This window comes from Sciurus vulgaris (genome assembly GCF_902686455.1).
Source record: "Sciurus vulgaris genome assembly, chromosome: 14".
Taxonomy (NCBI): Eukaryota; Metazoa; Chordata; class Mammalia; order Rodentia; family Sciuridae; genus Sciurus; species Sciurus vulgaris.
This window is the reverse complement of record NC_136475.1, coordinates 60,918,287-60,941,508: the sequence shown is the minus strand read 5'-3', so window position 1 is coordinate 60,941,508 and position 23,222 is coordinate 60,918,287. Positions and strand designations below refer to the sequence as shown.

The following is a 23,222-nucleotide window of genomic DNA, read 5'->3' as shown; positions in this document are numbered from 1 at the left end:
CAAGCAAGATGGGCAGTTCTTTCCTCTTTCTTATTTCTTTTTTTTTTTTTTTTTTTTTTTTTTTTTCTTGGAATCAGGGAACTTTCCTCCAGGAGCTTGGATTTACTCCTCCAAACCATTCAGAATGCAGATTATTGAAAGCAGAAGGAGAAAAGTCCTTTTTTCACTCTTTCTCTTCCTTTTGAGTTTGTTCTCTTGCCTTTAACCCCTAAGGATCTTGGTAACATTTCTCTTTGGATTTTCTCTATTCCCACAGTGATTTCAGTGAAACCTTCACAGCCCACAGAAAAAAAGAAAAACCCAGTGCTTCCCTTTCCTGCAGGGAGATGGTGTCTGTGTTAGATGAATGCACCGCCACTGCACACAGGAACTGTCCATCACAGAGCTCCTTGAAGAAATCCTGAAGTAACAATAATAGAACATGTGCCATGCTCGTGGGATGCAAGGGCTCGTGGGGAAGGGGTGGGGAGCAAAGAAAAGGAACAGATTTTAATGTCAGGCTGACAAGAGTTTATTATACACATCAGTGGTTAAAATAATGACTTTTAAAAAATTATGAAAAAGGTTTTCTGGGGCCCTGTTCAAAACCAGCTGCAGTTCCTTGCAGTTGATTTGCTGGGCCCCCAAAAGAGACACCTTGTTTTTCCAGATCCTTTTGACGATTTTGGCAGGAGGCAGTGACAGGGTACCTGTTTTCTCCTTAAACATGCACATGGAACGTCTGTTGGGGTGCTTCGTGTGTCTTTGCTCTGATTTCTTCATTTCATACCTTGGGTTTGGGACTGTCCTTTCCTCAGGGTCTCATGGTGGGTGTAGGGGCCACATGGCATCATCTTCTCATTTGCTCAGAAGCACTGAGGTCTTTCTGAATAAGCAGAAGCATGAAAGGCCTAAGAATAAAAATTTCAGTTTTCTTACCCAGCTAGAATCTTCTCATGGGAAACTGAGAACGCTGATTGCTAATTGTTCCATGGAGTGAAATCTGGGTGCTGTGTGGCCTCTCCTTCTAGTATCAGACCTTTCATTAAAATTTTGGACTCACTGCAAAGCTTGAAGAAACTCTTAATATCCTTGACCTGACAGGTAAAGACCAGGAAGCGATTGCTCAGGACAATTGATCATGTGACTGGTCACATGGCCATAGTGTCCCCTCACCCCATCGAGATCCCCTGTTCCTCCCTGGGGGACCCACACCTTACTTCCTTTTTATTGGCAACTTCTTTCCCTTCTTGGGTTTTGAACCTGCTGACAAGGCCCATGTTTTGATACAGAGCTCAAAGCAAATTCTTTTATGACCATTTTTCTATTAATGCCCATGGTCCATGAAGATTATCCCCTGAGGTTGAAATTACTTCCTGAGATCAAAAGGAGATATTCTAATCCTCTGGAAGATGCCACCAAATAAAATGAAAAGCTCTGATGTAGCTAATGGCAATCACTTTCTCCTTTCAAAGAGTCAGGGCCCCACCTTTGTAGGCCTGTACAGGTGAGAAGCGGGGTGCCCCCTGCTGGCCTTGCGCTGCCCTCTTGTCTGCCCACATCCTGCTTGGCTCTGGTCCTGAGGTGTTCTTGAAGCTCTGGAGAGCTCTGGTCCAGTTGATCCATTGCCCTCTCTGCTTCCTGAAATGGTGCTTTGACCCTGTATTGTTCTTGGTCAAAGTATGGGCAAAAATCCACTTTATTCTTCCATTTAGCCAGGACAGAGAAGGACTAACAAACAAAACAATGCAAAAATTAAACCAGGGTGAAAATGGCAAACTCCTCAACAAAAGTGAAGAAATGAAGGTGCAAGGAGCCGGTTTCTGCTCTCCACTCAGTGTAGACTGATGGGCACCAGGTAGGTGTCATCTCCAATTCTTTCTTCCATCCTATCCCTGACTGCCTCACTCTTTAGGTAGCCTCCTAGCAGGTGCCATCTTTACCTGGAGGCCTTGGCTCTAACCTGCCTTCCTTCTCAGAAGCTGAGTGGAAGTTGCTTCCTCTTTTAGAGACCTGCTCTTCCCTTGAGGCTCCCATTTCTGGTCTGAATGGTCAGACTAGCTTCACTGATCACCCCAATTCCTAGGGAACTTTTATTGGTGAATCACAACCCAGGTATTTCTGCAGGTAACTGGATTTTGTCCCTTGAGTCTTCAATTAAATATAGGTTAAGTGTCCCTTATCCAAAATACTTGGGACCAAACATATTTCAGATTTTGGAGCACTTCAGATTGTAGAATATTTGTATGCACTCTACTGATTGAGCATCCCTAATTCAAAAATCCAAAATCTGAAATGTTTTGTCATGCTGGTATCAAAAAGATTGGATTTCAGAACTTTTTTTTTTCTCTTTTTTTAAGTACTGGGGATTGAACTTTCTGCCACTGATCTACAGCTCCAGCCCTTTTTTATTTTTTATTTTTATTTTGAAACTGGTTCTCATCAAGTTGCCGAGTCTGGCCTGAAACTTCTTGTGATCCTCTTGCCTCAGTTTCCTGAGTAGCTAGGATTATAGGTGTGAGCCAACATACTTGGCTACATTTTGGATTTTCAGATTAGAGATACTCGACCTGTATGCCATCTTTTCTTTTCTTTTTTCTTTTCTTTTTTATTACATTGAAAGATATTGAGAACATTAAAACTTTTATTCACATCATTCCCAGCCAGAGTGAATGGAAAGAAACCTTTTGATAGCAGAAAGAGAGAGACCAGTTTCTAATAAGCTTCTGAGCATGTGTCATCTTTCTGTAGATTTAGTTTCAATTTCCAGCAACTTAGATTCGAGCAGACATCAGTCTGTGTTGGCTTTATTTTCCACAAATACTCCTTTGGGTGCCACATGCATATGTAACGGTTGGCTGCAGGTCAGGCAGACCATGTTCATTTTGTGGGCAAGTTTTTGGAAAAGTGGTTAAAGTAGAGTTTTGGGTCGGATGAGTTACTTTATAGATTTATATGAAAGAAACCAGCTTAGGTAAATTTGGTGGGATCATTTGCTACCAGAATCCCAAATTATATTTAGAAATGTATTTTGGCAAAATGAACATAAATCTCCAGTTGGGGTGTGGGGGAAGTGACGGGGCTGGTTTGGGGCAGCGCCCCAGGCAGTGGGAGAGGACTCCCTACGGGTGGGGCTGGGGTGAGAGGCTGAGTTTGCCCAACAGCTCCACTAATGAGGTGGAGCACAAGTAAACAGCAAGTTAATGGACTTCCCAGATATGTGAAATTCAGCAGCTGCTGCAAACAGCAGTCAGCCCAGAAAAAAATAAAATAAAATTATAAAGGAAGAGAGAAAGGAAGAGGAAAGAAGAGGGCGGGGTTGGGGGGGTGCGGGGGGGAAGGTCAGTAATGTGAGCAGAAAGCAATGGGATGAAATCTAGTTCTTTTTTTTTTTTTTTTTTTTTAATCCAGATTCTTGTATCTGGGCACAATTGCAAACGCCATGTGTCCTAGAAGCCCATCTGGACAAATAGCCAATTTGAGTCTGCCCTAAGGCTGACCATGGGCAGGCTGGGGAGGGAGTTGTCTGGATTTCTAGGGTCTGGCTGGGTGTATGGCCACCGGCAGAACAGCCATGAGGTCTAGAAAGTAGACGTGGTCACCTCCTTTTTGAGGGAATTCATATCCCTGAATTTTAAAATTCACCATTACTAGCAGGTTAAAAGTTTTGTATTATCAAGGGAGTGGTAACAAATTACACCTTGTTGGCTAATTACTGGACCCCTTTTAAAATGGCCCCCATTTAATCTTTTTTAGCTTCAACTATTTCTATTTTTAATATACACCGTACATCTCAGACAAGTGAGACAAGTACACAGCAAGACAAGTAGCTTGCTGTGTCTGTAACACATTCTGCTTTCCCTCTGCTTGGAAGCTTTGCCTAGTGCCCTTCCCTTCCCTCCTACTCTTGGGTCAGGCAAAGGAGGGGCTTCCCTTCTCCCCAGGGCCCTCTCCTCTGCTGGCCCCAGAAGCATTCCATGCTTATCATGGCAGGGGCATTTGCTCTCTGCCTTCTTGTTCGTTTCCCTGTCTGTATCACCTCACAGTTGAGATGTTGGCATGTACGAGTGAAAAGGGTCCAATTCCTCTCTCAACCCATGTCAGATTGTTCCAGTGGCACCATTAGGACTTAAGAAAGGTTTCTTGATAAGGGGTAAATGAGGTATTAGTGAGTTACAAAGTGAAGGAGTGAGGTATGGCCAGGTGGCCTTCCTCTGTGGTACCACACAGGAGTCCCTCCATGTGGCTGATGGGCTGTGGTGACGTCCAGGGACCCATGGATTTTCCCAGCAGCACCAGTGCTGGGTGCATCACTGTAGACATGGTGAAGGAAGCAGGTTTGCTGTCCACCTGCTGGGTTCACCCAGGCATTGTCCCAGATGAAGGCAGATTGTTCCTGTTGGTTCAAGCCACTTCCCATTCCCACTTCAGTGCTAGACTAATCTAGGCTCATCATTCCTGTAGGTGTTTCAGAAGACACCTGAAGTCTCAGAGACTGTGGATGTGGCCTGCCTGTCCTCTCTACACAATCAACCTTGTTTAAGCCATAGTAACTGTTTAAAGCTGATCCCAAGGCAGGCTGCCTTGTTTGTTATGGTCCTGGAGGGTTTCAGCAGATTGGAACTGTACATGGGGGTTCAGGGTATAGTGTTAAAGATCTGCAATGGGATCCTCAGGAGTATTGCTGCTGGTTGACATGGAAGGTGTGAAGTGGAGAGGCTTCTTAGCATTCTGGAAGGTGCCCTTATATCTGATGTGGTGAAGATGTCCATTTTGTACACTGATAAGGGTTGAGAGCATGGGGGAAGCTGAGGAGTTAGCGGGTAGGCAGGGGGTAGCTCTCTGGGTCTGCTGTGATTGCTGGGCATAAGTTGGGCTGGAGAGGTGAGGCAGCAGCCAGGCCCAGCCTGTGGAGGTTGGGAGGTGAGGGAACAACCCAGTTAACTGACCAGACTGCTTGGGGTTAAGGGGAAATGGCTGCCTGAGTTTTCCCTCTGAGGAGCAGGGGATTTACCTCTGTGCCCCTATTGAGAGCCAGGGTTCTGTTGAGGTGAGGACATATTGAGCAAAGCAGAGAGGTTCCTGTCCTTGCAGGCTCCAAGTCTGACAGTGAAGAGACATTCAAAGAATTCCCAAGGAATGGGAAATTGCAGGGTTGGCGACAGGGGTGCTGAAGGAGAGAGAAATGGAAGAGAGAGGTCCTGTGGGAAGGGGTTCTTACCCAGCCTGGGAGGTCCAGGAGGGCTCCCTGGGGCTCAGGATATTAAGCAATGTAAAAAAAGGTGCAGGAGTACTCAGGTGAAGAAGGGAGAGAGCGCAAAGGGAACAGCTGCCGGAAGCGTGGCACCGTCATTTTTCAGTGTGATGGATTTCCTCAAGGCATTTGTCTCTGCTCCTCCTTATTGAGGATAATGTAGAGATGAAACTACACTCCGCTTTGACCGAGATCTTGCATGACCTTGACTCATCACTCTCTCACAAGTGGGTGCTATAAGTTGAATTGTGTCCCCAGCAAAAAAAAAAAAAAAAAAAAAAAAAGTTATGTAACTAACCCCTGGTACTTCAGAATGTGACTGTATTTGGAAGTAAGGTCCCTGCAGATGTAGTCAAGTTAAGATGAGGTCATTAGGGTGGGCTCTAATCCAGTATTATTGGTGTCCTTATAAGAAGGGGAAATTTGGAAATAGAGACAGACTCAGGGAGAGGATGGCTATGTGGGGACAGAAGCAGGGCTTGGAGTGATGCTGTCAGGAGCCAGTGAAGGCCTTGGGCTACCAGGAGCTGGAGGAGGGAGCCTCCTTCAGAGGCTTCTGAGGGAGTAGGGTCCTGCTGACCCCCTGGTTTGGGGATTCTAGCCTCTAGAACTTAAGGGAGGATACATTTCTGTTCCTGTAAGCCACCAGTTAGTGGTTCTTTGTTATGGCGGCCCTAGGAAACTAAGACAGGAGGGGAAGGAAGAGAAGTGAAGGGTTGTGTTGAGGATTACATGAAACATACTTATACCCAGGACAAGGCCTGGAACACAATAGGGGCTCCATGAATAGTCACTGTTGTTGCCTCACAGGGTAGAAAATGGGAAGATTCCAGTTTTGTGTGGGGGGTGGGGTTAGTTTTTATGCTTATTTTTGGAAAAACTGAACGTACTCAAAGGTTAAGTTGGGTTGCTACACACACACACAGACACACACACACACACACACACACACACACACACACACAATTGGTAGCGATCCTAGAGAATTCTTTACTTACCTATGCTCAAAAAGTTGCTGCCATCAGCCTACCCCGATAGGTCTCCAGCTCCTTCATGAGATGACAGATGGATCACAGTGTCCTACACTAAGAGGTCCTTTTTGGGTGGCAGTTTTGATACCAAGAGGGTAGGCAAACAGGCTGAAGCACAGAGCGGGGCACCCCAGAACAGGCAACACAGTGAAGGAAGCAGGTTTGCTGCCCACCTGCTGGGTTCACCCAGGCATTGTCCCAGGGGAAGGCAGTTTGTTCCTATTGGTTCAAGCCACTTCCCGTTCCCACTTCAGTGCTAGACTGATCTAGGCTCATCGTTCCCGTGGGTGTTTCAGAAGACACCTGAAGTCTCAGAGACATGGATGAGTCTGCCTGATTTCCTCCCTTCTTCCCTTTCTATCTGAAACTTGGGGCTCACTTTCCACAAAGTGATTACAGAGGTGAGTTATCCACTTGAAGTGGGAGGCACCTGTTGAGGTATATAGGGTAGAGATCAGTGTGTTCTCAGGTGATGAGGCTTAGGTGCCAGCCAACTTGGGGTCCTTGTCAAGCTCTTGGGCACAGTGACATGTCATTCCTTCAGTACCAATTCTACGTCTGTAAAATTGGGACGGCAATGGTGATGATGGCATGAGACAGCCTCTGTACCCTCCCTCGTTGGTTGTCTGGTCCTTAGTATGAGCTCAGTCCATGTGAGCAGTATTTGCCAGGTGCCTATCCTGGCTGTGGCCTCTTGCCTTCTAAGGCTGCCCCAGCATGTCATGGAAATTGATGAAGAGCTTCTCTTGTTGAAAGCAGGATGAGGAACCCCTTTCTTTGTCCCTGTTCCCTTCCCATCCTTGTCCCTCAGATGACGCCCAGAAGGAATTATTTGAATGCCTATGCTTGGACCAGAAGGATGAAAAACTGCCGTCGCCAGGTCTGAGAGAAGGGGAATATTCCACAGAAAGACTTCTGGGCCCTAGGGTTCCTGAGGTCAGCTGTCAGCTAATACCTTGGTGGATAGGAGCTTCTGTGATCCAGGTCCTCCTGAGAAAGCATTTTCTCCATAGATCAATCCTTACTCCTAACTCAGAGCCCTACAATTTAGCCTTCTTAGTAAAAGTGCAATGTGCTGGCCCTCAGCTTCGACGTCATTGTTTTTCATATTCCTGAAGGTTGTTATTATGTCTCCCCCAAGTTAGAGGCTAGAGTCTCATCTGGTTGTTGCCTACATTTTCTTCTCTAGCCCATAAACACCTGGATGAGGAGCTCCCTGAGGGTGGAGGCATCTCATCTGCAATCTCTGGGGGGGACAAAATATGGGCCTTCTATACATGGAACTGGTTCTTCTTTGGATTTTCTTTTATTGTCCTACATAGAAGTCTTCACTTGTTCTTGTAAAAATTCTTTCCTAGAACAATTTATTTTGTGTTGTTATTTAAAAGACAATAATTGGGCTTCTGTCACATTCTTTGGAAAACTATCTTAGCTATGCAGCCTGTTCACTTGCAACCAAAAAAAAAAAAATTCATATTCTTTCATCCATATGCTCACAGAAGATAAAACTAAAATAGCTTGTTTTATATTACTGGTATTAAAATGACAAATATGTCCCTAAATATCAAATGAATAGACTAGTGCAGATTTAAATTCCACCTGGAGGAGGAGATGTTATTTCTGACAACATTGTTATTTCATCCATCCATCCATCCATCTGTCCTTCATTCACTGAGCATTTACTTAGTGCAAGGCTCTGAGACATATGGGTAATAAATGTGGCTTCGAGAAAGGTCAGGGGAGTCATGGTGGGGAGCAGTATGGAGTATGTGGGGTTTTTCCTCCTTTCACTCTCTTTCATTGTTTTCAGAATTCAATATAGAAACAAACTTATCTGTGCCTTTTAAGTGTATTATATCTCAAGAAAACTTCTAGTTTAATGTGTAGCAATTAGTCTTTCTGTCTTATAGATTGTTCATTTCTCATTCTTTCCCTTATTTCCTGAGTATTCTGTCCCTTCTGTGTCCCTCCCTTAGCAATAACTGGACAGTTGGAAAGAAGAAGGTAGGTAAGACTTTAGTTTTGCTTTTTATTAGGTACTCTGATTAAAGATTAGTTCAGAATTCAAATCCTAAAATGACCTTTCTCTAAAACCTGTGACATGGGACTATTTGGGGTTTCCCTAGCCTGGCCTTATGGCATGGTGACATGGCCTTTGTCTACAGATTCACTCTATTCCGAATGTTAACTCTGCTGGTTAGATCATCATCACACCAGAGTTGCTGTGAAGAAGAGATGCCTCCTGTGGGTCTGGCATGTGTGGATGCTTGATAATCACCGTCTTTCTTCTTTCTCTGATTTTTCAAGACAACAGACAGTAGTCACCTAAGACACATTGATAACACAGTTTAGTCCCTGCTATGGATTGGACATGTTTTGAGGGTGTCCCCCAAAGGTTTGTGTGTTGGAAACTTGGCCACTAGTGTGGTGATGTGGGGGGAGGTAGAACCTTTAAGAGCTAGGGCCTAGTGCAGGTGGTTAGGTCATCCTGGAGTGCTGTCCTGGGAAGAGATCAATGCTACTATTATGGAGTTAGTTCTTGCCAGAGCAGGTTGTTATAAAACGAGGCTATTTCATGTGCTTGACGTCTTCTTCATGTGGCCATTCCTCTTTCTGCTTCTCTGCCATGTTGCAGTGTAGCATAGGAGCTCCTAACCAGAGGCTAAACAGATGGTGCTACCCAATGTTGGACTTTCAATTTCCCAAACTGTGAGCTAACCAATATTTCTTTGTAACATTCCCAGCTTCAGGTATTTTGCTACAGTAACAGAAAATGGGCCAATATATTGCCATACTTTAAGATACAGTTTAATTTCTATACTTATTAAAGGGCTATGAAATTTGGCCTAGGAAGACCAGAGGTCAAGATGGTGGTCTTTTAATATACAGTGTGACCTTAAGTAATTCTCAGCCCCTCATTTTCTCTTGTTTTACCATCTGGCAGAGGGGAGCCTGGATGGTTTCCTCTTTTCCCCAGGGCAGCCATTAGGTACAGATGAAATAATGTAGGTGAAGTATTTTGAGATGTCTAACGCTTACAAATACCAGAGACTTACTATCATTCCTATTTGGACATGTCACAATTAAATTTCAGTTCCTTTCTTAGTGTCATTTCTTCAGGCATGTCTTTCATACACCATGTTTAACTCATCCTTGTCCCTGATCTGCGGAGCTTGGCTCCAGGGAATGCTGGGGGCCCGAACTGCTGCTGCTCTCTCAGGACATAATTTTATATGGAGAGAAGCAGCAATCTTTATTTCACCTGCTTAAAACTCTAGTTGCAGAAGAATTTGGCTCAGACTTTCCAAAATAAATTTACCTTTGGTCTGAGTCCAAGAATGGAAATTTTTAGCTGAAAACGATAGCTCATCAGAAAAAACAGGAGTGACTGGAAACTGGGGTATAGGTACCCATCAGAGAGGGCTGGGTGTAACCCACCCAAACCCTCCTGACCTCCTTACCTGTCAGTGAAACCTTGGCAGAGTGAGCCAAACCTCCCTCAGGCATGAAAACTCTTGGGGTTTGTCTGGTTTTTTTTTCTTTCCTCTCATTCTCAGTTAAACCTCAAGGCTTTGACTTCTGGATTTATGGGTGGGCTTGCTTTCATTTTGTGGGTTTGATAACATTTGACTATGTAATTATTTCTCTCAGCTGAATATCCCTGAATATCCTTTGACATGGTGGTGGTATAGGTAGCTTTACCAGGCATAATTCCTATAATCCACAGAGTGTCAAGAAGGTGCTTATTTTCAGATCAAAAGCTGCTGACCTGATTAAGCCTTCTGTCTTGCCCTGGAGCTCAGGATAATGAATTTGTCCTGGGCAGTGGCTGGCAGGATCTGGGGCTTTTTGAAGATGGTTCTGAGGCTGGGTGTTGCGTGGGGCTTTTATACCAACCTTCAGATGCTTCAAGTCAGATGTGTTCGTTGGAGCTTCTCTGTCCCTGTTCACTCTGTTCCATAGGTCATTTTAGCAGATGAAGGGAGGGATCTCTGGAATTTAACAGTGTTCGAGGGCTAGAAATCATCTCTACCAGGGATTTCTCCTGCAGAATCCTGTCCTGGTGGAAGCTTGGGGACTGGGGCAGAGTAAGAAGGTGTGGGAACTCTGGGGAAAAGGATTCTGAGTCTCTGCCGGGGTAGAGCTGCCACAGACTGGCCAGCAGACTGGGGTTTCACAGCTGCTGTCGTAGTTGGCAAGAGAAAGTGTCTATGAAGTGAAGTGTTACACGGGATTGTCTTAGACTCTCAATGGAAAACCTCCCGCCGCTTCCAACAGAGGAAATAAGTATACACGCATGGTGGTGAGAAGACAAAGCTCGAAAAGTGCCCATTTCTTTTTATTCTCAGGCTGCTTCTTTCCCCTGAATTCTCCCTGCCCTCGTTTCCAAACCTTATTCTGTGGTTCTGCTCATTGTCATTCAGGTTCAGGGGAACCTGAAGCAGGGTCTGTCAAACAGTCTTAACTGGGATGCCTGGCTTCACCCTCCTAGGAGTCAGACTGGCATCTAGAATGATCTTAGCTCTTGGTTCCGCTTTGATTTAAATGAAAGTTTGCATGTGTCACAATCTCCGGTGTCCCATCCCAGTAGCATCATCTCTGTTTGTCCTGAGGAAAGAATGTAGTATTGGCTGCATGACAGGTTGGCCCCATCACAATGAATTAAATTCCAGCAGAAGGAAAATGGAACCCCCGTCTTCCATGTATGAGAGAATCTGAGAACATTGCAGGTGACTCATAGGTAAGAGATTTGATTAATAGCAAGAAATACCTTGCATCTAAACTGTGTCTTTTTGTTACCAAAGTGCTTCCTAATTACTTATTCTCCTGAAGAAGAACCTGGCATCAAGAAGGGCTAAGTATTTTTGCTCAAGATCCCATACCAAATAATAATGGGTACACATAAACCTGGTCCACCTTTCATAGGTCAGTGGGAAATTGAATCTGTTTTCCAGTTTCACTTGGGAACTAGCTTATTTCCCCTAAGGACAGGGGTCCTAGCCAATAGAACACTATGATTTTAAGACAGTTTCATTCCTCACAATTCAGCAGGCACCATATCCCAGTCTGTAAAAGCTGGCTTTTGATGAATGCAGTGAAAGGCCCCCAGGGGTCACAGTGCATTATTTCACAGGCACATCTTCCCTCATTGAAGCATGTGTCCTGGAACTTGCCAGGTCTGTGGGTGTGCAGGCCTGTGTCTCAGTTCTCATCTGTGTTAGTCAGCTTTTCACTACCATAACAAATACCTGAGATAATCAACTTATAAAGCAAAAAGACTTATTTTGGCTCACTGTTTTAGAGATTTCGGTCTATGATTGATTGGCCTTGTTGCTTTGGGCCTGTGGTAGCACATCATGGGGGGAAGCACGTGACAGAGCAAAACTGCTCATCTCACGGTTGGGAAGCAAAAGAGAGAAACAGGAGTAGACCAGGGTTCCATAATTCCCTAGTCAGCCCTCCTGGGCCCCATCTCTCAAGGTTCTACCATCTCTCAATAGAATCTCCCAGGAGGACCAAGCCTCCAACACTTGGGGGACCTTTAAGATCCAAACTATAGCACCATCTCCTAAATGTGGAGGCTGCTGTATTTCTTCTGCTCATCAAGACTGAGTTGTAGCCAAGATTGTAATTGTTACCAAACATCTGAATTCACTGGAAAGGCAGGAAGGGTGAGTGGATAATAATACCTTATATTCCCATATAAAGCTTTATACTTTCCAGCACCATTTAAACATTGATTATCTCATTCTAACTTCAGAACAGCCTTTATTATCTCCATTTGACAGATGGGGAAAAAGTGGAGACATAGAAAATTTGTCACTTGACCAAGGTCACAAAGCTAACTTGTAGCTGTTTTTGATTTTTGCTGTTTTCCCTGTCCTGGCTTCTTCTGGGGGAGGCTTTGGCTGTTCATGGAAGTCAAGGATGTTGCTCTCACACATTTCTCCCTGAGCCCCTGCTTTTGAGGAGCTGAAGTGCGGGAGGGTGAACATTGCTTCTGTGGCTTCTTATGTCTGTGGGACACAGTTCGTGACGAATATGGAATAAAATGGAAACAGCTCCTGCTTCCTTCCCACACAGACGAGTTGAAAGTCTGCTTCTGACGTGAGAGCCAGCATGGAGGGGGAGGTGGCTCTGACTGTCCCCCTCTTCTTGGTTCCTGGCTGCTAAGGAAGCAGACCTGGGGTCCCAGGCATGAAGCTCCAGCTAGCCAGGCCACAGTGTCCAGCAGCGCTACTTGTGCCTGGTACCCTGTATGGATGCAAATTGTGTTCATGTCCCTTCCTTCATTCAGCAGACACACTGGGGGTCTCCTCTCTGGTAGGCAATGTGCAAGGGGTGCTGGGGGATGCCTCAGGGAGCTGAGCACAGTTCTTGTCCCTCAATGAGTTCCAAAGTCCATTGTGTCATCCTCCCTTCACATCACAAACTGGTCATTAGGGGCCATTAGATTCCCTGGAATGGCTTCTGGGGCTGAACAAGTTGCTGACTTATACAAGAGCTCCAGTCCCAGACCCTCAAGTGCCACAGAGCAAAAGCCAAGAGGTCAGTTGTAGCAGGGACAACCTATGTGTCCACTGAAGCCTTTGTCCTGGATAAACAGTCACATGGTACCTCTTTTTCCTTTATGCCCAGATATTGCCAGTTGTGACCATGTGACTAAATTCTGGCCAGTGGCAGTGGAATATAGGTTAAAGGAATAAGTGCCTCTTCCAGGCCAGGCCACAACACCGTCCTGGGCCAGTTAGTGCCCCAGGTTGCTCTCCTCTTCATTTGGCTTAAAGGAGCCAGTCACTGGGTCTTGGCCATGGTTTGAAAGTAGAAAAGTTCCAAGAGGGAAGGAACCTAGGTTGGAGGAGAGCTAGTCCTGTGTGAAAAGGAGCACATAATTTGGGCTTCAGTTCCATCAAGCCATTGATATTGGGGAATTTTCCTGCTACCCTGATATACCCTGGATGCTATATTGAGTCAGGAACATAATCCATCTGGACCAGGCAATTGAGATTCCTGGAACTTCTTGGGCTGCTTCTGGATTAGTGTTCCTGCTTGGGGCCCATTTTAAGTGAATAAGATAGATGAGTTGAAGTCTCCTCAACTCCACTGAGAGAGGAAATTGGGCTTGGGCCTCTAGGGAATGCCAGAGTTTGGTGGCAGGTGCTGGTCAGGAAAACCCTGGGCTGGGGCCAGCACACTCAGCAGGCCTTGCCAGGCCAGAGTGGCAGCTGCTCCAACAGGCTGAGACTCATACACTGGGCTCTCAACATTCCTGGGGCAAGGCCAGAAGGCTAATGTGGTGGAAGATGCCCCAGTTCTAGCAGATCTGGGCTCTTGCTCCATTCCTTACACCTGCCAGCTATGTGACCTTGGACAAGGCCCTTCTCTGGCCCTCAGCATGATTCCTTTCCTGTGCCGGGTATAGACTAGATGATCTTGGATATCTATGAGTGTGAAGTTTGAAAGCTTTAGTATAGTACACAGTACACCCTAGGAGTTTCTAGAGTTCCTGGGCCACCCCATCCCATCCTGGATTCCAAGACTATGTCTCTGCCTTAGTATAGTTGCTGAGGCATGTGGTCAAATAGCACTTTGATTTTTCTCTGTGACCCTAAATCAGTGATTTCCAAATCTAAACTTTTTTTTTAAAAAAAAAGTAGTAACCATCTCATCTCCAGCCCCAACTCCATTAACCTGGATGATGTCCTCCTGGGGAGACATGTCTTGTGTTTTCCCCAGGCCCATTTATCTTATTAATGAACACATATGCAGCAATGCCTAAGTGCTGGGCACCTTCTCAGAGCTTTCTGTATATTAACCCATTTAATTCCTATAACAACCAGATGATATTCCTACTATGCTCATCCTCATATGGCAGGTAAGAGAATGAGGCCCCCAAATTTTAAGGAACATACCCCAAATCTTTCAGCCTGCAAGAGGCTAACCTGGGATTTGAACCTAGGGAGTCTGGCTTCTAAGTCCATGCCCTTGACCACAGTGATACACAGCCTCTGCTAAGTGCCCTGTCAAATTCCATACATCCTCTAGTGTATCTTGCTGGGGGGTTGCTTCCTGCTTTAGAATCATGACCCTGGCTGGTCTGGTCTTAGCTGAATTTATTTAGGTCTCTGTTTTCTCCTATAAAATTTCTGCATGTTTTCCTCTTTTAAAGACTGCCAATAGATTCATGATTCCATTACCAGGCCCCCAGCCAGGACTCGCAGTCCCAATAAGTGGCAGGAGAAGTCTCTGGACATCGTGGCTCCAGCATGGCCCAGGGTGTACCCAGGGCCTAGGGAGTTGCTGTCACAGGGATTTATAACTGTACTAACTGACATCTTGTTTTTGCCAGGACCAATCAGCACAGCAGGGCCTGACTGAAATACCATTGTTTGCCATCCCTGTTCCCAGCACTGATACAAGCAGACCCTCGCCCCCATGGGTTAGGGATGTTTTACTGCCCAACGGACACAGCTTAACTTGTTTGGGGTTGAACCAGGGGTGCTTGGACAGAGTGGGAGTTTGATTTTTCTTCCTTCTGCTTTAACATCAGACAGGAAAATCTGGCCAGACAGGCATGTCACATCTGATTGACAACTATTTCAAGTGTTCAGCCTTTCTTTCAGGTTGCTGCTCCCTCCCTGACCCCTCCTGAGCCTCTAATGCATCACGCTTTCAGAATGAAGCGGGTGGGGAGAGCAGTTAAGAGCACAGGCTTTGCAACCACCTGGACAAATTTGCAACTCAAGCCTGATTCCCAGCCTCAGTGCCAAGATGCTCAACACAACCCAGTGAGCTCTCATGGATGTTCTAAATGCCCGGCTGCAGACCTACATCTTGCTTCACTCTGGGAAGCTATATGACAACCTCTGAGTATGTGCTCATCCAGGAAGTGAGGCAGAATCTTTTACTACGTGCAACTTTGGTGTTCATTTGGTGTCCCTGAACATGTGGACTAAAGGAAAAGTTCTTCCTGCTATCCTTCAGAGAAACAGGTACATTCATCCTGGTAATGCCGTGAGTTTTAGGGGAGACCCACAGGACTTCCTGGTATGAAAAAATAGTTCACTTGCCAGGGAGACTGGTATTTGTCATTGAGAAAAACCTGTAAGGACAATCACAAAGCATTTAGAGAAAGTGACTGCAATAAATACAGTCCCCCCCAATATATACTAAGTGATACACAGGATGTTGTCAAGGCACTTTAGGATGCCAGTGGTCCCTGACCCTCTCACCCATCAAGGTGTGAATACAAAGAAGCCCTCTTTCCCCAGTCCATTCCACTTCTTAGATGTGCAACCTTGGGCAAAGCTCCCATCCACTCTGTGACTCAGTTTCCCTATCTATAAGACAGGAATGAGAGTACCTACTTCATGGAATTATTGTGAGGACCAAAGTAATAGACAACAGTGGTAGGGAACTCACCACAGTGCTGAGCACATCACAAGCAAGAAGGTGTAGATGTCGTGACCAAGAGCAAGGACTCTGGCAGTACTGTCTGGCTGCAAGTCGCAGCTCTACCACTAGCCTCTAGATGACCTGGTATAATTTACTTAACATCTCTATGTCTTAATTTCCTCATCTGTAAAATGAGAATAAAAAAATCCTAGTGCACAGACTCATTGTGAGGATTAAATGAATTAATATTTGTAAAACCCATTGAACAAGGGATGGTGCCTAAATGTGCTAAGTTTTTGTTAAATAAAATAAATGCTCAAAACATGTTGACCTTTATTTTTGTTATCTTTCCAGTACTAATGACTTTATATTAGCCCCATAAAGGTGGCAGGACTGACATTGTTATTTCGCTCTGCAGGTGAAAGGTTAAGTCCTTTGTCACTTGCCTGGACAATGATGTCCATGGTCTCCATGCCCCTTGGTGCTACTGTGACCCTCTCACTACCCTATTGTCTGTTCCTGGTACCTGAACCTGGTCATGCTGTTTCCCCTGTAAAATGTCCTGATGGAGACCCAGATTGTTGGTGGCCTCCAGGAAAAGTTCCCCTGCTTATCAAGACCTACAGAACTTGGGACCAATTGCACTGGTTCATCCTACCGTCACCTGTAGTCCCTTCATGTCCTGTCACACGTGGAACTGGACACACTGTTCCCTCTGTGATGAACAACCTTTTGCATCTCCTCCATTCAGCTGTGTCCACTCCTCCTTGCTCCTATAGAGTCAGGCTGTCCTCCTCAGGGCTCCCATCTGCTGGGCTCTAGTATCAATTGTGTGGTCCTTGTTGGATTTGGGTGTTCAGCTCCTCCAGTATACTTCCTTTTCCTTGGTGGATAGGGATCCAGGCATCGTTCATCTTTGTATTCGCCCCACACTTCTACCTCCTTGTGTCTGCAAGTCCACATGGCATATGGTAAATGCTCAACTATTTTGAATGGATGAATAATCATGAAAATGACAAAACTGTTCTTTGCTGTGATGCTCGTCATGATTTTTAAAGCCTTCACACCTTTGATTTTCATCCTGGTCCTGCCTTGCTGCTGACTTGCAGTATTGCCTTCTACGAACTAGCACATCTCCCGGGGCCTCAGTTTCTCCATCTGTAAATGGTTTGTAGTTGTCTTCATCTCTAGCATCTTTTGAAGGGTGGATGATTTTTTAAGAATGAATTTGGAAGTGGACACTTATTTAAGGGTGAGTTTGGAATAAAGCTGCAGTGATACAGAGGGCAGCACTGATTCTGCACATCTTGCCCTTGGACTCTGCAGTTGATCACCTTGCCAGATGGGAACAGCCACAGGAGAGCACAAGCCTGAGGGTGGCTAATAATGTATTTGTCTGTGCCCTACATAGTTGTGCAACACTTGGTGATAATGGGTAGATATAAGGACTCATTATGTCCCACTAGCTGCAGGGATGTGCATCCTCCTCCTGTGTTGCCAATCAGGAGGCTGAGCTCACAGAGAGGGAGTCATCCAGTACTCATCCGTGAACCCTGCTGTAAGAAAATTCAGCCTGTGCACGTTCAAACCATTAACACAGCGGAGAGTTATTAATACAACCAAAAATGGTTCTTCATTAAGAAAGGATCCATTGATATTTCTTTGAATAGGAACCCATGAATGTTTGTAGGCTGAAAAATTCAAATATCCATAATAAAAAGTATAGCAGGCTCAGAAAGGGGAGGTAGAAAAGGCTAACGCCATGGTATTAGCATCTGTTAATGGTAAATCAGAAATGAAGATAAAACCTCTGAAAAAGCAAGTTTCTCTGGAAATAGATGTAGATTTGCAGAAGTTCCATTTACAGGCAGGTACCTGTTTCAGAAGCAGGTCTGGTTTTCCTCGAGGGAACCATAATAATCTTTATTTGCTCAAAAGACCTTTTGTCCTGTACACCATTGGTTTGCAAACTTTTGCATGTTTTGAAATAGTAAAATACCTCCTCCCTGCCATCCCTCACCCTTGGAGAGGGAAGCAGACTGACCTAAAGCCATGTTCTTCTAATTTTACCAAGTAAGAGTTCGGATAACAAATTTACTTTCATAATTATTTCATGAAAAAGTAGAACATTTACTTCAATAATTAAATATGCCTGCCTTGAGAGCTAGTATGCCCAAACACTGTGCGAAGTAGTGACTGATTAATGGCAGACAAGACAGGCACAGCCCCTGCTCCAGGGGAACTTTGAGTTGTGTGCAGGTCAACAAAGAAGTACACCAGGGGGAGGGGAGGAGGCCCGCCTTCGGTGGCATGGCCAGGGAGGGGCTCTGTGACAGGGACAATGAAACTGAGACATTGGACGAGGGAAGAGCTGGAGATGGAAAGTGTTCCAGGCAGAGAAAACTGCATGTGGGAAAGAACTCGCTGTGCTCATGGCAAGAAAAGGGGAAAGACACATCTCAGAATGAAGAATGGGTCTTTGAGTACCTTCCGTTTTATGAAAACTTACAGTAGTGCCTGTCTCTCTGTCCTCCTCCCCACCTACCCTGTTATGCTGTGGCTACTGAAGGTTTTCTTGGCTGGTACTACTAATCCTGTTAAAGAGGTGCTCTCCTTTAAGTGTGAGGGATGTGGGTCATGGGAGAATAGAGGGATCCAGTGTAGACTTGGTAGATGTCTTCTGGACTCTGGGCTCAATAAGGCTCTAGACTGGGAAGCCTGTCCTGAAATCTCTGGAGTTTGTAGAATCTAATGTCTGTGTCCCTCAGCACCAAGACAGACCTGAGGCTCTGGCCACTGGCCTGAGAGTATGTGAGTTAGCTGGTGGCAGTTCTGCAGTGTGAGTGTTGGGGTGAACAGAGAGCCATGGGGTGTCTCACCTCTCCGTCTCCAGGTTGCCAACATCTGTAGATTCCTGCCTGGGCTCTGTTGTTTTCCTGAAGCAGGTTGGAATGGTTCCCTGGCTCAAAATGAGACTGGGCTTCACGGAGCTTTTCTGCAAGTGACAAAGAGTGCGAGCTGAATGAGTAAATCATTCACTCAGGGACAAACATTCTGGAATGCTGGCTGTGTGAAGCTGTGTGCATGGAGAGTACAGAAGTGCCCACCAGCAGACGCCCCTCGCCTGGAAGTAGGTGTCTTTTCTCTGGATCATCCCTGTATGTGTTGATTGGCTTTGTCATTTCTAGCAGGCTAACCCCCGACACTCCACTGGGAGGAAGCTTCTCGTTTCTGTGCTTTCTGACCCTTTGACACCCATGACAGGTGCCAGTGAATCCAGAATTATGTCACTGATTTTTGGAGCCCCAGGGAACTCAGAGTCCTTAGAGTTGGTTTTCCTCTCTGATCAATTTCAATTCCTCTTCTTGGAGGAGGTCCCCCTCCCCCCCTTTTTTAAAAAAGCTATTCATTGTCCCTCATTGTCATGGAGCTTCTGAGAAGCAGGGGGCTCCAGCTCATCTCTCCCAAAGTCTTGGCTTCTCTTCTGGGATTTTCTACCGGTGTTGGTCTCCTGTCTCCATAGAAACAGGCTAGTATATTCTAAAGAGTGGAATCCCTTTCAGAAATAAAATTTGCATGATGAGGGGCTGCAGAAGAGGAGAGCTGGCAAGGGCGGACTGTGTGGGGTGGACTCAGAGAGCCCTCTGCCTTTCTTGTACCATGTCACACCCCACAGCTGCCATCTTACAGAGCAGGAAACTGCGTCTTGGGGTGTAAACCATGATGCCCAAGGTCACTCGGCTTCTTAGTGGTGAACCAAGGCCTGAGTCTGGGCCTTTCGGTGTCCAGGGCCCCGACATGGAACGCCACGCTGTAGTGCTTTGCTTCCTGGGCTGACCAGGGGCTCTGGCTGGTTCCTGGTGAACGCTGGCTTAGGAGATTTGCTTTTTCCTTCTCAGAGTGGCCCAAGTCATCTCGTTTCTCCCCTTCTTCCTTCTCCTGACTGCTAGCTCAATTTTTCTTGCTTCTCGCCACCTATCCTCACCACATACACTGCCTTTCTTGGGTCACTTAGTTATTTCCTCTCTCTTAATTTGGGAGCAGCATGAGGTTTGTTGGCTTGGGACAGGTTGAGCAAAGTTAACTCAAGACAAATGGAAGTTCACAAGGCCTTTCTTTATTGTTCTTCCTCCCCTTTCTGCAGTGCTCCCTACAATGCCTCTTACCCAAAAGCACCCCTGAGTATTCCCTCTGGTCTGAGGCCCAGGGGTCTCTGCTCCCAGCACTGGACCCACCTTCTCAGCTGAGTTCTGTTAAACTGCTACTTCAGTTTTTTATTTTTAAAGCACCTGCAAACCCTACATTTCCCTCCCTTGTCTGTCTGCATCTGTCTCTTACTCACCCTGTGATGACTAAGGGTGGCAGCACTGGAGTTCTTAGGAAGGGTCGTTGCTCCTGTGTTGAGGGGTCAAGGCTGGTACCATGGTGTGATGGTCTTGCTGCCCCGCACCTGTCCAAAGCCCTTGGGAAAAAGGATGGGGCGCCCACTGCTGGCCCCAGAATAGGAGGGGCCCAGATGAGCATGCTGTAACTGCTGTGAAGGAGGAGGAGCTCAATCCTCTCATTGCTTCAGGTTGTTCGTGTGTCTGTTACATTGAATGGGAAGAAGAGCTGGACTTGTGAGTTAAGAAGCCACACTTGGCTCCCAACTGCTTTGTCCTCTTTGTCAATAAGCCAGTCTTCCTATCCATCACTCACTTCTCTATCTACTTCTCTACACATGGGTACATGTGCTAAACACAGGTGCATATGTGTTCTGGAGAGTTTTGCTTGCTTAAGGGAGATCTGCACTGGGCTCCTCCAAAAGCATATTGTATGCTTGGTACATATCTGCTGGTCCCATGGGGCATATTGTGCCCCTTTCGTTCAATTCTTCAGTCTGTCCTGACTGCAGGAAAGGGATCCTGAGGCTTCTTGCCTGTCAGCTTGGGTCTGTGGTGGTGATGACAAGGCTGAAGTAGTCTGCACAGATGCCAGTTCCTGCCTCTGTGCTGGGTTCCTGCAGATGAGGAGGAGGCAGACCTGGAACTCTCTGGCTTGGCTGCTTCCACAAGCTGCTCACTCAGCGAGTGGGCCTCATGTGGCTGTTAACTGTGGGTAGAAGACTGGGCAGAGGATGCCCTGGTATTATAGGCTCACTCCCCAGGAGATGGGCATTTGTGCCCCAGTCTCAGGAGTTGTCTTTTGTGGACTTATAAAGAAAGATAGGAACGCATCCCTTGAGAAACTGATGGCTGCTTGCAAAGAACCCTTTTAGGGTAGGCTTTGTTGTTTTGGTGGATTTGCCATGAGTCTCAGCCTTGCAGACCAAAGTCACAGGCTTGTTGGGTTCCCAGACTCTGCACCATTGATATTTGGGGCAGATAGCTCTGTTGTGGGGGTTCTCCTATGCATTGCAGTGTGTCGAACAGCATCCCTGGTCTCTGCCCACTAGACACCAGTAGCACTTTCCTCCTAGTTGTAACAGTCAAAATGTCTCTGGACATTACTAAACGTGCTTCCAGGACAAAACTGTCCCCAGTGGAAACCACTAGTTAGCACAAAAGAGAGGCTCTAGCCATTTGGGGAGAAGCAAATGGTAACCCAGAACTTGCAATTTTTATATCAAGTCAGTATGTCAGTTCAAGTTACAAGGGAATTATGATTCTAGGATCGTGACTGGATCCCGGGGTCCCTGCACTAACTTATAGTCCTGGGGCAGGATCTACAGGAAGTACCACTCTAATTCTGACCTCAGACTCAGGAAGATGAGTTCAGTGATACCGTGGAACTCTAAAGAACTCTAGGGCTAGAGGCTGAAAATGCACCGTAAAGGACTTCTGTGAGCAAATGATTTTGGTCCACATTGAATTAATAACATAGAATAAAAGTTAAACAGATTTCCTGGTGGTGCACATCTGCCATTCCAGCAGCTCAGGAGGCTGAGACAGGAGGGTCACAAGTTCCAGGCCAACCCCAGAACCTTAGTGAGACCCTGTCTCAAAATCAAAAATAAAAAAGACTGGGGAATGCAGCTCAGTGGCAAAGTGCCCTTGGGTTCAATCTCTAGTACAAAAAAAAAAAAAAAAAGTAGTTAAGCAGATTTCTTTATTTCACTTTATTTCAGAATTTATTAGCCTTGGATTTGCTAATGTGAGTTAAAGTCTTCTAAAGTATTGATATCCAGTGTTGGTCAAATTTATTAACAGTCCTCGGCCCCTCTGGAGACTTTATTTAACAATCTAAAGTTTAGAAAAATGGTTTATTATGAAGTAGTCCTCTTGTGTAGGTGTGGGATGGGCATTGTAACTGTATGCCTGGGGACTTCCCTCTGCTTTGACCCTCTTGACTAGTTCCCCTTTCTTCCCCATCCTGGTCTCTGGCTTTTTTGAGATGATTATGTTAATGTTTAATTTGCTCGGGATCTAGTGTAAGTGATTGATGTTGCTTATCTTTGTACCGATTCATTATTATGTTACAGTTTTATTCTCGAAGGGCAAACTATGCATCTTGTTTAAAGTTTTTTCTTTGGCACCATAGATTGAACCCAGAGGTGCTTAACCACTAAACCACATCCCCAGCCCTTTTTATTTTTAATTTAATTTAATATTTTTGAGACAGAGTCTTACTAAATTGCTTAGGGCCTCTCTAAATTGCTGAGGCTGATCTTAAAATTGCAATCCTCCTGCCCCAGCCTCCCAAATCACTGGGATTACAGGCATGCATGTATCACCATGCCTGGATAAAAATTGTTTCTTAATAGGAATATTGGTGGAGACCTAAGTTCTGACATCCCTTTACCCGTCTCCTGTGGACCATGGGAAGTACAGTCTTGGGCTCATTCCCACTCTGTGAAAAGCAATGGTGAGTCGTGGGAACTTGGTAAATATGCACCAAGTCATGGATGGAACATCCATGGTGGATCACATTTGAAAGGCAGGACTGGAATTTTATCTAACAAATATTTCCAGGTGTAGTACATCTGAAACATACGTGCATGATATAGACTGTGTAGCTGTTAAGTGCGCATGTATGTGGACGTGACTTGGAGGGTATTTTCCCTACCCTCTCTGTAAACTAGATCAAACAAAACCATGCCCCAGAAAACAATTAAAATTCCCAGATTGTCTGTAGTGGGTTCACATAGGGCTTATTTGTTGGAGTCCCTCCCCGGGGATCATAGTCCCAGGCAGGAGAACCTGAATCCACCCAGAAGCAGCCTTCCACAGCAGCTTCCTGTGGATCTGTGGACTGATTGTGAGAGAGAGAGAGAGGGAGGGGGAGGGGCTGGAGGGGTGAGGAAAATCGGACAGATGTGCTCTAGGTGAGAGAAGAAACAGCCCCCAAGCTGGGAAGGGCGCTTTCCCATCCCTCTGGGGAATTCAGATAAAGGAGATTGTCGAGATAAAGTGAAGTGGTCTTACTATGGTTTCAACCTGTGGACTGCTAAAGAACCACCAGGGAGGTTGGAAGACCTGGCATCCCTCCCAGGGATTTCAGGATTTCCTGATATCTCTTGGGATCAGCTTGGGGAGCAGCAGTGGGAGCCCTCTTCTATCAATTAGAAGAACAATAAAAGGCAG

General features: G+C 45.7%; 1 protein-coding gene and 1 long non-coding RNA gene across 3 annotated transcripts in view; one reads left to right on the top strand and one right to left on the bottom strand.

The window, feature by feature from the left end:
* The window catches only part of PRKCE (protein kinase C epsilon), a 466,710-nt gene that overhangs the window by 41,617 nt on the left and 401,871 nt on the right, over window positions 1-23,222 (top strand). The window lies entirely within an intron of this gene.
* Window positions 6,076-22,920, bottom strand: LOC306644591. The gene is made up of 2 exons (XR_013759416.1): window positions 6,178-22,920; window positions 6,076-6,143 (listed from the first exon to the last, which is right to left on the bottom strand). It is a non-coding gene; the product is annotated as an uncharacterized lncRNA (long non-coding RNA).